The following is an 18,196-nucleotide window of genomic DNA, read 5'->3' on the forward strand; positions in this document are numbered from 1 at the left end:
TTCATATAGATTCAAAGATAATTTAAGCCTAAATAAGTGCATGATTTTGTACAAAAATTGGAAAAATCACACATTACTAACGAATTGCATGAACGAATGCTTGAATGTTCGATTCATGTGCATGGGGTAGGTTTTTGGGTGAACTCTGTAAATTAGTGTCCTCTTCCTTGTTGAGCCTAGTTTGTTTGATGTGTATGTGAGTTGGAAGACATCTACATTGAGAAACAAGTGCCCTGAAATAGTAGGCTATATTTCGCACCAAGAGCAGAAAATGAGATTTTTCCGGATCGAAATCGGTTTTCAAGTCCGAGGCCGTAGGCCGAGGACTAGAAAAGATTGAGAGCCGGAAAAACATTTTTGCCCGTGGTGCGAACGCTATTTTTCGCCACACACAAAAATAAACAATATATATATATGAGAATAGTTGTTTACTAAGCACTTTCGAAAGCAGAAGTGGAAGGTGATAGCTCTAGCAAATCTGAGGTAATCTGGATATCAGGAAATTGTCCAAGTATTTCCATTTTTTATTCTGATTTGTCTAAATAATAACCTAAAAGATGATGTTCAATTATGTGGGAGGTTGAGTTTATACTTTTTTATTCTTTCAAATGACAATAAGATGATATTATTATAAATGTTTTAATTATTGAATAATGAACACAAATAATGAAAAGTTTTTTGATCACCTTTCTTAGGTCCATGTTAGCGGCTGCAAAGGGTACTCTTTCCGGCCTCGGCCGGAAAGAAACCTGTTCTGACGTCAGACGAGAGTCGTCTGCAAACAATGTCTTTCAGATCAACGTAGGGACTGGAAAACAGCTGCTTTCTATGCAGTGTGGCGAAAATGCATTTCTTGGTCTGTCAAACACTTTGATGTATGTTCTGGGCAACATCCCGAGATAAAGCTTGGTCCAAATTACTGAACCACTTATAAAATAATCTATAATAGTTATTGATCATTAATTATGCATTATATATCGATTATTGACCAGGCGGAGTGAGGTCTAAGATTCAAGTCGACGGTTTTGCATTTCTCTTTATGTTTTTATATTTCTATGTTTATATTCATGCTCCGCATTTACAGCAAGTTGAACGCAGCAATAGATTTTCATGAAATTTGACAGGTATGTTACTTTTTTAATTTCGCATCGACGTATAAGGTTTTTTTGAAATTTTGCATTTTAAGGATAATACAAAAGGAAAAGGAGTCTCATTCCAATGCCAATATTACCGCAAAAATCAGACTTCAGAATTATTCATCATGAATCAGCTGTCGAGTGGATTATTAATTGCATGCAATGACGCATGCACTTAATATCTCAATATAACTTGGTAAAAAATCAGCCTTCGTGTGGACTATTAATTGCAAGCGATGAGGCATGCAATTGATAACTCGAAGTAGCATATTATTTTCTCTCGACTTTTCTCTGCTTTCAACTCGGTAAGCTTTTGATGATAGTAGCATAGTTGTTTACAACAAATCATTGTCGATACAACAACCCAAACAGCTATTAGTTGTTTACACACCGATATGATGTCAAGCACTGCCGTTAATGATTTGGAGATTATTCAAAATAAGTTATTGAGTTATCTATATTAAATTTCCAAAAGTATAATACATTTATTTTCCTACAGGTACCGTACCTTGGAAAGTAAACATTTCTGCACTGATTGCAGGCCGCAAAGAATCACTTTTCCGCTCTAGTGCGTAAAGTATTACTTTGCGTATTATCTTGCAGCCATCCCAATCAGCTGTTGACATTGTTGGCATGTATTTTGAATGCGAATTTGTTCTATCTATATTTTTTCTGATTTTCAAATAAACAAAAATAAGAACTCATTAAATTAAACATTTTGAATATTATTAATTATTCATTATTTCAAATAATATTTTTCTCATTCATAAATTGATTGGTTGAAAAATTATTCAGAAATTAAGATCTGCCCAAAATTATTCAAATTTTCAAATTGATTGGATTATAAAGTTAAAAAAATTTAAGTTGTTATTTGTAACAAAATTATACAGACAAACATTTGATGGATTTCAGTCATCATTTTACCCATCATCAACCACTTCTCATATTCAATGGTAAGTGTAGGAAAAATTCAATGTGAAATACGTGCGCAAAGTTCCTCTGCTGCACTCAAGAAAACATTCCGCCCTCGCCTACGGCTCGTGCGTAAACGTTTCTTTCGATGCAGCAAACTGTCACTTTGCTTACTAGTTGCACAAATAACTATTGTCCAATAGCTTTTTCCACTGAAACCTCGACGTCAACATTTAAAGTCCAAGAATTAAAAACCAAAAGATTCATTAGAGCATTAATGTTATTATGTTATATTCTAAATAATAATATATTCATGCCAGATTTCATCAATTTGTAAAATTTGCATGTTCCATGGAATAGACCAAGACTTCTTGGTGGAAAAAAATTCTTGTGAAAAATTATGCTGCTAATTTGATGATGAATTATTATTTTTGAGCTCTACTAACTCTTTATTTTTTCAATTGTTTCTTCTTTCTTTGTATATACATATTTTTCATACCCCTTTACTAACTTTCCTGAATCTAACTCAAATATCGTTCTCTTCTAATCTTATCAGTTAGGCTATATAATACTGAATAGTTGTCAATATTTAATGAAGTGCGATATTATTTTCTTTTGTATTCCTTTTTAATTGTAAAGCTATATATAACTTTACACCGACACCCACACGTCAGGACAGGACATAATTCACTCTGATGGATAGTATTAGAGGAGGCTGTGGTTTTTAACTGCGCGAGGTCTACTGTTCACAGACTTACTAATATAATATTGATTAATAATCAATAATTGGTTAATAACTTGTTCTTGTCGAGTTGTTGAGTGAGTGCAATAGAGTTAAATTAATAATTTTGCCTCCTACAGCTTGATTCCTACACAACAGTGACAGTGGGCAGTGGAAAAATAATTCCCACAATTTCTGATTGGACTATTCCCTATATAGGCCGGGCTGAATGGCCGAGCGAGTATAAATATTATTGAAACATTAGCCAAAACCCTATCTACATTTCTCACATGAATAAGCCTGAACAGAAAGCGACAAAATAATATTGAATCAAACTTGAAATGAGTGAGACAACAATAATGAATGACACATTGACAAAATATTATCACCAGATGGAACTGAAATGAGTGAAACCTTATGTATGAATGAATGACTGAATAACTGAGTGACGAAATATCATGGGATCAAACTTGAAACGAATGAAACCACAGGAATGAATGAGTCAAACTCGAAACTGCATGATTATCGTCATCGGTTCAATTTGCTTCTTCTATCATCGAAGTGATGCATAATTGAGTGTGACGGAAAAACGCCGAAAAAAGCACCAACATTTCCAGCATCAATCAATCTTGATTCCATCTGTGCCTTATAGAAAAGAAGCAGGAAGTTTTGGAGCTGCCTCGCCTGCAAGGGGAATGACCAGCGTCTTTTCAAACATTCTGCTGGCAAGGAAAAGAGGAAAAATCGGCTAGGAAGACTTTTCAACGAGAATTCCACGTTTCCATTTATCATTCACCGAACTGTCTATTTATAGACCAGGAACACTTTTTCAATATGAAAGGAGCTTTCTTGAAATTTCATCACGTTTCCTTATTATAGAAGTGATATTTCCTCTCATCTTCCTGAAGCTGAAACTGAATAAAAAATTTACCTCTTCTCAACTTACCTAGAAGTTAGTTACTTATTATGCGAACAGAACGAGTAAGTTATAGTCGATCCACTAAATAATTGGCAATGATATAAACATTTGGATCATTATATTCATACTATGTTTTCTTTGAAACATCATCATCTCTGGTATGCATTAACTAGAAAAAACAATCATTGAGCTCATTTTTTCAAAAGTGTGTGTAAAGTAAGAGTGTATACTATGTGTTAATTGTATTCCAAAGTGTGTGTGGAGAATGAGTGAGAGATGTGCGACCTGATGGATAGTATTAGAGGAGGCTGTGGTTTTTAACTGCGCGAGGTCTACTGTTCACAGACTTACTAATATAATATTGATTAATAATCAATAATTGTTTAATAACTTGTTCTTGTCGAGTTGTTGAGTGAGTGCAATAGAGTTGAATTAATAATTTTGCCTCCTACAGCTTGATTCCTACACAACAGTGACAGTGGGCAGTGGAAAAATAATTCCCACAATTCCTGATTGGACTATTCCCTATATAGGCCGGGCTGAATGGCTGAGCGAGTATAAATATTATTGAAACATTAGCCAAAACCCTATCTACATTTCTCACATGAATAAGCCTGAACAGAAAGCGACAAAATAATATTGAATCAAACTTGAAATGAGTGAGACAACAATAATGAATGACACATTGACGAAATATTATCACTAGATGGAACAGAAAATGAGTGAAACCTCATGTATGAATGAATGAATAACTCAGAGACGGAATATCATGTGATCAAACTTGAAACGAATGAAACCACAGGAATGAATGAGTCAAACTCGAAACTGCATGATTATCGTCATCGGTTCAATTTGCGTCTTTTATCATCGAAGTGATGCATAATTGAGTGTGACGGAAAAACGCCGAAAAAAGCACCAACATTTCCAACATCAATCAATCTTGATTCCATCTGTGCCTTATAGAAAAGAAGCAGGAAGTTTTGGTGCCGCTACCGCCTCGCCTGCAAGGGGAATGACCAGCGTCTTTTCAAACATTCTGCTGGCAAGGAAAAGAGGAAAAATCGGCTAGGAAGACTTTTCAACGAGAATTCCACGTTTCCATTTATCATTCACCAAACTGTCTATTTATAGACCAGAAACACTTTTTCAATATAAAAGGAGCTTTCTTGAAATTTCATCACGTTTCCTTATTATAGAAGTGATATTTCCAATCATCTTCTTCAATCTGAAACTGAATAAAAAAATTACCTCTTCTCAACTTACCTAGAAATTAGTTACTTCTTTGCAAACAAAACGAGTAAGTTCTGGTCGATCCACTAAATAATTGGCAATGATGAAAATATTTGGATCATTATATTCATACTATGTTCTCTTTGAAACAACATCATCTCTGGTTATACATGAACTAGAAACAATCATGGAGTTCATTTTTTCAAAAGTGTGTGTAAAGTAAGAGTGTATACTGTGTGTTATTTCATCTCTGTATTCCAAATTGTGTGTGGTGAATGAGAAAGAGTAGTGCGATCAGATCAATGGTATTGATAATGTTTTTCGTACTAGAAATCATAATCGCAACTATCGAATACAGAAAATATAAGATTAAATATTTTCAAATATTGAATGAAAAAGACTAAGAAATTGTCAAAAAACCACTGATTTATTGATAATTAGAAAGACCGGTTTCGGTTATTACACCATTGTCAATCTTCAATCTTATTACACCGAATCTTTCGGTGTAATAACCGAAACCGGTCTTTCTAATTATCAATAAATCAGTGGTTTTTTGACAATTTCTTAGTCTTTTTCTTTCAATATGAATAATTACCACAATATCAACTTCTCAACTACACAAAAAAAAAATTCAAATATTGTTATCGTACTTGAAAATGATTCTGAATTTCACTGTTTTCCAGATATTTTGCACCAGCCACAACTTGCTGCAAGTAGCAAACAAATTATTACAAATCATGCAAAGTGATTTGCGAAATTTCAGTTTTCTCTTCAAATCAAAATTTCAATTCGACTGATAATGAATTTTAACATTGTGATTCAGGCAGTTATATTATTTGAAAATCTCAAACAATAACAGAAGCCTGGAAAATGGTTACTCTCATGTCTCTATTACTGGAAAACAACTGTTTTCTAGATGGGCGTTGGATGTTGCTTGTAGGAAGTTTCGTAGAATGCCAGTCATGATTTATTTGTGAAGATGATGGATGGCTGTGGCTGTGGACGGCCGCCATATTGGAAATAAGTCCACGTTCACCTGCGTTCCGATCAAGGAGCTCATCAAATATTATCACGAATTTCTCTTGAAATTCCAGATGGAGAAATGATTTGAGGCCGTGCATGCCAATGCTCCGATTGCAGCCATGAATAAATAATGTTATTTTTATAAATTGATTTTGCTCTATCTTATACTCATGATGAAGATTTGCTCATTTCCATGGTAGGAGTTTTTAAAGTTTTAGTTTGGTTTGCTCTTCAATATCAAACTCTAGTATGAGTATCAGACTTAATTCTCAAGTGACATTATAAATCAAGCAATTGTCTTCTTACTAATATTTTCCAAGACTTGATCAACTGAGAGTATTATTTGATTGAGTGATGATATTCAATTCAACAGTGCTTCTATTCATGGATAGTGGATAATCATGAACTGATCATTGAACTGGTTATTGATTGATTTTTTCTATTATCATCATTCTCTCACAATTACCTATGAATTCCTCATGTAATGTTAATGAGAATAAATGAGGAACTTAAGTTCCTTTCTCACGAAGACAATCAAGAATGAGTTTTCTCTAAGATATTGCAATTCCTTTTACCATTACTTTTTTAAAAAAGTTCGTTCAGGTACAGTAACTTTATTACTGGGTAATATAGTAACTGTAGTTCAGGTGGCTATCCAAGTGGCTGTTTAAGTTTTATACGGGAGCATAAATGTCTTGCTAGTAGCTTAATCTCAAGAACTTTTATTTAATGAAACACATCCTAAGATTGTATGTTCTGATAAGCTCTTCTAATGCTTGAACTTGTAGGAGTAATAACATAAAAAGTCGAGTCTGCTGAGTAGAAGTGCTTGTAAATGAAATAATAGTAACATGCTGATCACGACTGCAAATGGTATGCTTATAACTTGGATCTCTCATCTGTAAGAGTACTGCTACAATCTCTATCTTGAAATATATTTTCTTAGAAAGAAAATTTCCACGTGCCATATTCTAGGAAAACTTTTTTTGTGAAAGTTTTACAAGTTTCTGTCTGATATTATGAAAGTTTTTCCATTTCCCTATCGGCCTGTAGCCCACTGTTCAAAGAAAATACGGAGAAAAAATAGTTCAATACTACGAGAACATCCTGAATAATAATGATTTGATTTTTATTTCCCATATTTTTATAAAAAATTGAGATTCAAACTCATTATGGTTTACACTATGATTCAGTATTAAAGTAATGAAAATTATTTTATCATGATGCTAGTTGGTAGAGGTACTCCACTCGCCTTATTAATTAAATTCATGTAAGAGTGGCTGAGTTAGTAATCCACGTTTTCAAAACCGAGGAGCTCTCTGATTGGTCAATGGGGTGAGTGGTCACAGACCCACCTCCACAGTTCACCACCAATAGGAAGGAAGCTGCTTGAGAGTGTAATTTTCCAATGACACTGCTTATTGAATTTGAGGCGTGGCTTGAAAATTGACATAGCCCATTTTTTTCAGAATTGATTTTCTTCTGCCTCTCTCCGCTAGAATTATTCTCCTTGAATATTCTTGGGGTGACAAATAGGTCTATATCTATCTGTATTTCTGTAAATAAATAAATCTTGGAAATGATTGAATAATCATGAAGTTGCATCGAGGTATGGTATTCGAGCGGCTAAAATAATAGGCTTCTTTTAGATTTTTGGAATATGTTTTAAGAGAGTAGCTCCAACTATATAGAGTCATGATAGAAAGAATATTGAGCCTAAAGGCGCTGAATCGATATATTCAGCCTGACTAATGTCTCTCTTTTGGCAATATTATGAATTTGGAACATTATAATAGCTATTATATTCACTGTTCATAGACATATTGATTGTTGCATTTGAAACACATTACCATAAATCAATACATTTTATTAAATGATTACTTTAATAATTAATTTATTAAAGATACACAGATACAAGAATGCTCCCCAACTCACTATAATATAGTCATTTAAAGTTGCATAATCCGTACAACCGTTTGAGAATACACCGGTATATATTTGTAACATGTAAAATATTTAACGAAAATACCACACGAGGACACGTGGGCGTTGTGAGACACAATTTGATAACCTACAAAGATATCGTCATCAATTGACTATTATCAATTTGGATTGTTACTTTTAATTCTATATACTGTAATATGGATTGAAAGTTCATCAAATGGCAGATTTTCTGCTAGATTTACTGTTTATTTCGTATCATTCATGGAACTTATTCTTTTTGCAATGTAATTTTGAACATTTTTAACAAGTAAGTTTGTGGTTTGAAAATAATCTTCATAATCTTTTGAATTTATCTACTGCTCCATAATAATTTGACCTTATTATCAAATGCTTATCGATGGTAAATTCCCGTTTCTGAACTGCTGTGGAAACAGTATCATAATTCCATCGTTCCGTAAGATGGAAGCTCAGAAATAAGTATTCCAATCTGCTAAGCTCAGCTTAAGTTCAGTCTTCTGAGGCGCCAGTAGGAATTCGAAAGGAGAAGGGATGCCCCGGGGAGTTAGGGGTTGGGGTCACAGTTAGATTACTTGGCTAGATGCGGCTCAATAATAATTACTGAGTACCCACCGTTCTTAATTACACTAGAAATTCTTGACGAGCTCTCCGGCGAATGAGTTTAGGGCTTTGTTTTAAGGCTCCATTTATTTCGCTAATAAGGAAGAGCCGTCGTTGGGCTGCGGAATCCACCTGCTCCATGTCTGTGGTCTGTAATGCCTCCCGTTAAACTCAGCTTAGACGCTTTTAATGATGTCGCTAATAAGGTTTATCATTCCCGACAAATTTCATGACGAGTTCGGTGGTTAGTTTATCAGATACTGATTCCATCAAACTGGCTCATCGGAAGAGGATACTTATATTAATCAACCAGTGATACTTAATCTGATTCATGAATTTACTATACTTACAGTACACCCAATGTGACACGAGTATAGCATTAAAAGGACTACTTTGACGAAATTCAAGTAACAATAGATATCATTCTGAAGTTTAGCTTGGCTTTTCTCGTAATATATAATCTTAATCATATTGCTTCGAAGAAATATGAACATGGAATGAAAAAATGCTTTATTAGGCTGAGTTAGGACTTGAAAGTTTCCTCTACCACTCAACCTCGATCATATCAATGAATTAATTCAAACTTGACAAATTTTTCATTATGAAATTCTTTGATCACAACATGAGATGTAGGCTTGAGATGTTTTAATGGTAATACCATAGAGAAAAGATAGCATAAGAAGATATTCCACGGTAGAGGTTGTTTATGTTCCAAATTTCAAGCCGATTTTTTTGTTATCTCAAGCCGATTACTGTCGACAACTGTTGATTATTACTGGTTTGGCCGGGTAAGAGTGTGAGAAAAACACAATATAAGAGACTACAAGCTTTACATAGCTTTACGAAAAACCTATTTGGACTATCAGATTGAGATAACAATGGAACTTATACTATTTATTTCTTATATGGTGGTACTATATAAGAAGAAAAACGCTTTAAAAACTGAAAGTTCAGTTGAAGACAGAACTGGAAGGACAGTGTTTCTATTCGATTCAGTTTTTCAATTGCTTCAATTCATGGTGATTTTTCGTAGACCTTCGAGAGTATAATTAATTAACAATCAGTTTTATATATGCAAAATTAAAGTTATTTAATTTAAATGATTGACAAGTCCATATACCCCTTTGAGAGGAGGTCAGTGGCTGCTGAATTATCTATCCATCTATCTATCTAAGAATTTTTTGTCTCCACCTTTAGATGGGTTGCAATTGTTGCAAATGCAGATTGAAAAACTATGTCTTATAACTCACTTGGGAGTGAAACTCAACATTGTGAAGAGGAAGATGCTATTGTTGTGCAGAGCACTGTATTCTCTATTATCATCCATTTTGTATCAATTTTCCTACCCCTTTCATTATTGATGAATGAGCATGAGACTCAATACAATCATTTTCAGTGTAGCTTCCACTGAACACTGAATCAAAAGGCAAATTATTCTATGTTGATAAAAAGTTTTCTTCTAAAACAAATTATTTCAATTGTTCAAAATAGAACAATTTTCTAACTCAAGTAGATTGGATACTCTGTCAATGAAAATATTTTTCTAGAATACTTTTCAGGATAACATTCCAGAACAGGAGCATTCCACTTTTTTGGGGAAACTCGATGTTGTTTTCAAGGGAGAAAGTGTAGTGTGAATATTCAATACACCATTCTTCATTTCATGGTCGGTGAGTTTGAGGACAGAACATTCAAAAAGCTGGGTTGTTGTCAACTTGGTGCTGGTGATTTATATGTTATGATAGTCTTTGAAGCAGTGTAGGTTTTTTCGCGGTTGCTTTTTCTCTATAAAATGAGATTCTCTTTTTCATGAAGCAGTTATCTGGAATTGCAGTTTCTAATCCTGTATCTGGGTAATGCTCTATCAACTGTAAGGCAGCTTTGAAATCGAGAAATGTTTCTCTAGAGAGTAGGCTATCTATGTTGAAGCAGAATTGGAATGAGTATATTATTTCCATACATTTTTTTCTTCAAAACAATCATTCATCATTCTACAAGAAAATGCAAAAGTATAGGAAAACTTTCAAGGGTAGGAAACGGAACGGAACTATTCAAGCAGTGTATCAGTTCGGTAAATGAAGGTATGCTACTGATAAGCGAATAAAGCAAATAGTATTGGGGTAGGATTCATATATTTTTAAGGAAAATAAAGCACAGAAGCTCCTTGTCTGTATTGTCAGCTTCCTCCAACCCTTTTCTGAACTTGAGAATCGAAACACAGACACCTCTAAAATTTATAAAATTCCCAAATTGGATGAAATTTTGAAGTTGAGATTGCATGCATTTGCTAGTTATCTCATAAAATGTCAAAACTGCTTTCATTTTGTCAGCTCTTTTGATGTTCCGATCCTTTCATTGAAATTGCAAAAATGAATCATAGCAATGGCTGTTTCCATTTTGTGGCATCAATGAACTTTTTCATCTGTTCACTGAACCTCAATTGAATTTTTCGAAGCAATGTAAAAAATTGTTAGTACAGTACAGAATGTATATCACAAAGTGTTTGCTTACCTACTCTCTCTCATTTCGCACACAATAACGTATCCCTCTCACACAATGACGTATCAAATTCTGTCATTCAGTAGGTGGGCTACAAAAGTTCCATTTATAACACAGGAAACGCTGCTTTATGAGTGCATCGTTATTGCAGCCTCCAAGCGCTATCGTTTGCAATTTGGTCATGTATCGTTATGGCTTTTTTGAAAATCGATAACCTCTGAATGTTGGATATTATGGGGTACCGTCGGGGGAAAAAAGTGGGTGAAGCGTACTCACATATATCTGCTAAACCTTCTTCCCGTATCACACATGAATTTGGGAGTGCGTTTATAACTTTTCACTATGAAAAACAGGTCTAGAATGGGCTATTCTGTGGGGAACGCTTATGAATAAATAGAGGAGAAGCAGTCAATAATAAATAAATGTTCTCACACAGGGGAGCTATTTGAATCAATCAGTAAATTGAAAATACATGTGAGTAGAAGTGGAAAACATTTTCAACTGCACAGTTGTGAATACTGTATTGAGGATTTTTTTAGTCCTGTCCGATTGAAAGTGGTCTGTTACCACTTTGATAGCTCCGCTCCTAGCTAAGTTGGGTTACCAGATAACTATCACTCGTATATGGGTCTCTTTTCTATTGTACTAGTAATACATTGGGAGTGGTAGATATTATATTCGAATGACCATAGAATTAGAGAGAATTGAGAGACATGGGGAGTTGCTGTAGATATTTTTCCTTTTTTTCTATCGCTCCATATGTTTTGAGCCTCTCCTGTTCTCCTTTTCATCCCTTGTTTCAATCCATTGATCATTCATTCATTGGGTCTCCCTGCCTCTTCTTATACTGGAAATGAGATTTGAGGAGTACTTCCGTATGATTGTGATAAATGGAAAGCACAGTAAGAACGATATGGAATACAGTAAAACAATATGGAGATGTAAACATAGATATTTACATTAATATAGAAAATTCACATTAAATAGCTGTTATAGTCTTGGAACTAGTCCTGTATTTTGTTCTGTTCCGTGCCTTATTATCTTGATGGGTTGGAGAGAGCAATATCAATATTTTTTTTCATTTTCTCAGCCTTTTCTGAACTCTATCCACATCCGATTGAGTCAACTGATTTCTGAAACCAGCCTAGTTGAGCATATTTTCCAAGAGTGCAATTAATGTGGGTTTGCTCTCTCTGTGTAAACACTGCTATCGATGCTTGAAATGCTGAAAGTAAGCATTTAATCGAATTAACCTCTTATATCATAAACCTAGATTTGATCATGTATAGATTTATCGACTTGGACAAAGCTAGAATCAATGCTTGAAATGCTCGAAGAAAGCAATTAATCAAACGAACAATCAGTATCATAAACCTAAATTTATTCAGCAATACCTTTTCCGACTTGGACAAAATATTTGATCAGGATTAGTGTCTCCCCAAAGTGGAAAAGCCTATGTTTTTCAATTAGCAGCGTCTGGCTCAAATGTATTCTCGACTAATAAAATCGATAGGACCAACTTCTCAATTGAACTTCAACGCCTGAAAGCGTCGCATTTCCTGTCCATACGCACACACACGCATTGGTGCCGCACACACACTCATTTCTGTCGCACACTCACGCATTTGTGTCACACACATGGATATTGGTGTTTGCACGCACCAAATTGGTGTTCAATTCTGGCGCTCCTTCAAGTGGTGCTACCAGCTTGTTCAGATCCAATCAGGATGTTCTGCGCCCACGAGTTGATTAGCTTCCAAAAGGAATTTTCAAATTGGATTTGCTGGATTGTACGTGAAGTTGAATGGGATTTAAAAGCGTTCTTTTTATCTGTCATTTCAACTTATTCCAAAGTTGGATTCTGTTCGCTTTCCTTGTAGCTATCACTAATACTCCTCATTCAACCAATGCTGACAATATGATGTGAATCTGGACAGCGCTTCTGTCCGAGATTACCCCGGTAGAATGGCGTGTCCGGTTCTTCCTTCCTAGTCAATCCTTTGAAAGAGTGGCAGCTTTGTAATCCATACCTGATTTGGTTCTACGTTCATAGAATATCGAGTTTTCTGAATCGAAGAAAGAGCTTTGTCTGTACCCTGTACACTTCCTCTTTCCGTGCTGTGATGGAGTTGATATTACAGCTGATTCCCATTTAAGGTAGTTTAACTCAGTGTGTGAAATCTTTTCAAATATTCAATCAATTAGCGGAAACTAGTGAGATTCAGGTAAGGTAAACTGTTATTGATCAAACATAATTCATAATTGGCAATTATTGAGTACGCTTATTCAAATCGTCATTTTTAGAAGATTCAAGAAATCTTTCGATTTTTTTATCCTAATCGCAAAATTAATTGGAACAATGGGATTAGTATGATTCTGAATAATCGATAAATTAGATGATATGCTACATCCGAAAGTAGTTCAAACAATCTTATGCTATCCAAAACATGAATAATATTGAAGTTTGACTAGAATTAGGTGTGAGGAACAGCCATTAGAACGTCATTCAGTTTATACATGTTTCTGTTCAAGAATGAATTGAAGTTCAAGATTGAAAACAGTAATAATTTTTTACTTGCCTTTATTTATTCAACCAGTAGAACCGAACCAATGCAAAGTAACAAGACAAGTTTGTTCCTAAAGTATTGTATATTTACGTTTTCCACTACATACGGATTAGAGAGTATTATTTGTTGAGTACATTATAAAAAACCGAGGCGGACATGAAATCTGCAAAACAAAAATCATAGCAGAGAGACTTCCTGATGAAAATTTCCAATCATTGGAGTCGATTTTTCACCTGAAGTACAAATCGCATTCTTTATTGAATCACATAATCCACAGCTCCACAGCAAACAGTTTATCGTTCATAATTGCCATGATTTTGACTAACTCTTGCACTCAATCATCGTTTTTCATGGAATGTGTTATCAGATGCAACTTTCAATGAACGTATGACGTGAATGAATGTGGGCCAGTGATTGATGCATCAGATCACATTAATCAAACATTTCATTCAACTGGAATCGAAATTGATTACTTTTTTGGAAAATACATTTGAATTAACTGAAATTGGAATCCGAAGCATTGAAAAAAATACTGCTGATTAATACAGTATGAGGAACAGTTTGGAAAGAAGTGTTTGCTTTTGATAGAACTGCAATATTTAAATTAAAAGCATTTCCTAAAAATACTGTCGACTCAACTGACATGTAAATTGGGTGTAAGCTTACTGTTCACAAAAAATGTTGGAATTTCCGGGAAAAACAAATTGAAACACACTGTCTCCATGAACACAGTGAGATTCAAGTGTAAATAATAATTGAGCGGCACATGCCGGAGGTCTAGAATTTTTTTTATCGATGATGGACGCGGATAGTTCATCCGAAATCCGATTCCAGTCACGGATGACCAAGTAGAAAAATGGAAGACTCAACATGTTTTATCGTGTGTTGCTACAAACCTGTTAATATTCATGATATTCAGAGTGTGAAAAGTGGGCAGACCCAGAGGGCTCTGAACTCACTAAAACCTGGAAGTCTCCAGCGTATCTCACTAAATTCTGCACTCAAAAAAAAGAAAATGGTGCAGAGAGGAAATTGGAGCCTGCCGCTTCAGACATGAGGGACGGAATCTAATTACAGCACCTCTGTTGTGAAGGTAGAAACAACCTGTTTCCACTAACAAAGATACACGCTGGGTTCCTGAATTAGCAGGCATGAAAATATTATACAATCTAAATTTAAAATTGGTGAATCCTCGGAATAAATATTTCGGACGGGTGACTTTATTAGTACACATAAGTACCAAATTCATTATGGAATGTACTGTGATGAAAACTCCACCCCAGCGAATTTGTTTATCGGTGCGTTAAAATAGCAAAAATTCAAAAATCTCATTTAAAAAACATGGACTATGAATTTAAAGAATTTAATATCGCATATCTTACATTGAATAAATTACGTACTTCGAGATACTCGATCCCTGTGAAATTAATCTGAGATGTACGCTTTATTCCTCCCAGTTGCTATAATGAACCAAATTTTGGAAAAATAGAAAAAATATGTTAAAAATTTGTTATTAGAATCAAAATTGATTCATCTCTTCAAACTTTAATATCTGGCTTTTGTATTGCTAGTACCACTATATTAACGGAATTTTATTTATTTATTTCATTGACAATCATAAATCATAATTATAATATATAATATGATTGGGAGAAGACAACAGCATAGCCCAAAACTGTCTTCTCCCAAATTTTTACAAATAAGAGATTCAAAAAAGAATTAAGTTAAGATTTCACTTTTCACTTCAAAAAGTCCAATTTCCACTTCAAAACTAAACTAAAAAACTGGTATTATTGGTCTGTGGTATGTAATTATGGCATACATGCAAATTCCTGATGAATAATCACCCTTAATCTCTTTTTCAGAAGTGACTCACTTTCAAAAAATTGTATTCAATAGACCATGTGAAAAGATTTTAATTGGACATTTCACTTCCTTGTTGATTTTAATCTACGAATACCCTTGGAAACTCAGGTGTAGGATCTAAACCAAATCATATCGGGACTAAGATTATATTCTTGATTTATCTTTTAGTAATGTCTCATCCAGGCATATCTTATAGTCATTATAGTCGATATCTGAACCACTTCTCCATTATAATTCTACTCGAAGAATTTTTATTCAGAATTTAGAACAGAATCTTATCTTGAAGCCTCAATCCACAAATCTCTGTCATTTGCAATATTTTTGGAGAGCTCTTATACACAGAAATATAGTGCTACAACATAAGTCATCAGCTCCTTCACTGCTTCTTGTAACGACCGTTTCCAAGCAGATTGTGCACTTCATGTGTCTTAAATCCTTGAAAGCTCTCATCAAATAGTGAACTTTCTTAGGAGTGCTCTTAAATACTAAGACAATATAAACGTGGAGTTGCCAACACTTCTCAGCATTTAGGAACATGAACTTGGATGTTTTCCAAACAACAGTTACCTCTTATTTCCTTCAGAGAAAATCCTACCCATCGAAATCCAACTTGATGCAATTTTCCTTTATGAGTTATCCAGATATGAAGCTTCTAAGTTTGATGGTTTTCAAGTTGAATATTATTATATAACCTGCAGTTTCGGTATGAGGTGATTGAAGAAGAAAATTCATGCAGATGAAATGATTTAGAGAAAATATAATCATATGTGTTCGAATTTTTACTTTCCTTGCCCTATTACCAAAGGTCCCCTGAGTCCAAAAAAGTGTTTTTTTGGTATTGATCTGTGTGTGTGTGTGTGTGTGTGTGTGTGTGTGTGTGGTGTGTGTGTGTGTGTGTGTGTGTGTGTGTTGTGTGTGTGTGTGTGTGTGTGTGTGTGTGTGTGTGTGTGTGTGTGTGTGTGTGTGTGTGTGTGTGTGTGTGTGTGTGTGTGTGTGTGTGTGTGTGTGTGTGTGTGTCTGTGTACACGATCTCCCAATTAACGGAATGACTTGAAATTTGGAACTTAAGGTCCTTACAATAAAAGGATCCAACACGAACAATTTCGATCTAATGCAATTCAAGATGATTGATAAAATGGTGAAAATGTTGTCAGAAACAGGGTTTTTCGCGATTTTCTCGAAAACGGCTCTAACGATTTTGATCAAATTTATGCCTAAAATAGTCATTGATAAGCTCTATCAACTGCAACAAGTCCCATATCTGTAAAAATTTCAGGAGCTCCGCTCCATCTATGCAAAGTTTGATTTTAGATTCCCAATAATCAGGCTACAGATACAATTTAAACAAAAAAATTCAAGTGGTGAAGATTGAGCATCTTCAATTAATATTCACTAACATTTTCATCTAAAATTGAAAATAAGCTCGAAATTCGAGAAAATGTTATTATTTCAATTACAAACTGTTCGCAACTGTTGATTCTATTTAATTATTCACTATGAAGAGATAGCAAACTTTATGTGTCTCCAGCCTTATTGTCTTGTCACCAGCTGGCTTGGATCTTTGAATAGTAGACTTGAGATGCGCGGGAACACTAGCGTCAGGTGATAAATTTTCATAACGGCAAGGAAAGTTGTGCGAGTGCGCCACACCAGATTTTTAAATTATCCAATGTGTGAATTTTATGATTGATAGTCATTTATGAATTAACTAGCCGTCAGGCTCGCTTCGCTCGCCATATCCGTCTAGCCAGGGGGCTCCGCCCCCTGGACCCCCGACTGGATCGTCCAAGAATGAGATTCGCTCATTCTTGAGACTCGCTTCGCTCGCCTGCATTTTTTCATTTTTATCATATTATAATAGGACAATCCAGTCGGGGGTCCAGACTAAACGTCTGGCTAAACAGATATGGCGAGCGAAGCGAGCCTGACGGCTAGTAATATAATATTCCCAGGATTGAAGTAGCAGTGCCCAATCAATTTTTCCGCGATAAATTCATTTAAATCTTCAACTTGGTGCCAACCTAACAAAATCAACTCAACTTAATGCCAACCTGTCAAAATTATTGATTTAGTTGCCAGTTAACAACTGTTTCGAAGAGGTACTCTATCTAGATTATAGTTCTATAGTAACATATGATATGGAAATTTCAATTCTAATTAAGAGATTGGGAGAAGAAGAATATACATGCTAAAAAACGAGCTTTAAACCCTTAAAAACAACCCTTAGAGTTGAAATATTGCCAAAAGATTTCTTAGTGCGCCTCTAAAGGGCCAACTGAACATACCTACCAAATTTGAACATTTTTGGTCCGGTAGATTTTTAGTTATGCCAGTGAGTGAGTGAGTGAGTGAGTGAGTGAGTGCCATTTCGCTTTTATATATATAGATTCACTATTAGGGGAATATATGAAGAAACAATCGATACATCAAGTCAAATCAAATCAAGATACTTCGTGCTAGTATTTATCATCTAGTTTGAACCTACTCATGAATACGTTAATAGAAGCAAAATTTCTAATAAATTTAAGTGTCATTCAAGTGAGCCAGGTGAAATGTTAAGTGATTGGTGAAGAAAATTCAAATCATGGACGAACAAAAGTTTTTCAATTGGGAAGAAAATCGTACTCTTGTTACTCAAATTTTCAGTCAAATTATTAAACTATTAACTGCAAATGCGTTAGTATGATCACCTTATGCTTATCATATTGGAATGCGATTTGAGAATTTTTTCATTGGAAAGTGCATAGAAATAGGAAATTAT

At 34.7% G+C, this 18,196-nt stretch overlaps 1 protein-coding gene across 1 annotated transcript in view; it reads right to left on the reverse strand.

The window, feature by feature from the left end:
* Window positions 1-18,196, reverse strand: part of LOC111054016 (tachykinin-like peptides receptor 99D) — a 128,470-nt gene that overhangs the window by 88,900 nt on the left and 21,374 nt on the right. The window lies entirely within an intron of this gene.

This window comes from Nilaparvata lugens, chromosome 11 (assembly GCF_014356525.2).
Source record: "Nilaparvata lugens isolate BPH chromosome 11, ASM1435652v1, whole genome shotgun sequence".
NCBI classification, from domain to species: Eukaryota; Metazoa; Arthropoda; class Insecta; order Hemiptera; family Delphacidae; genus Nilaparvata; species Nilaparvata lugens.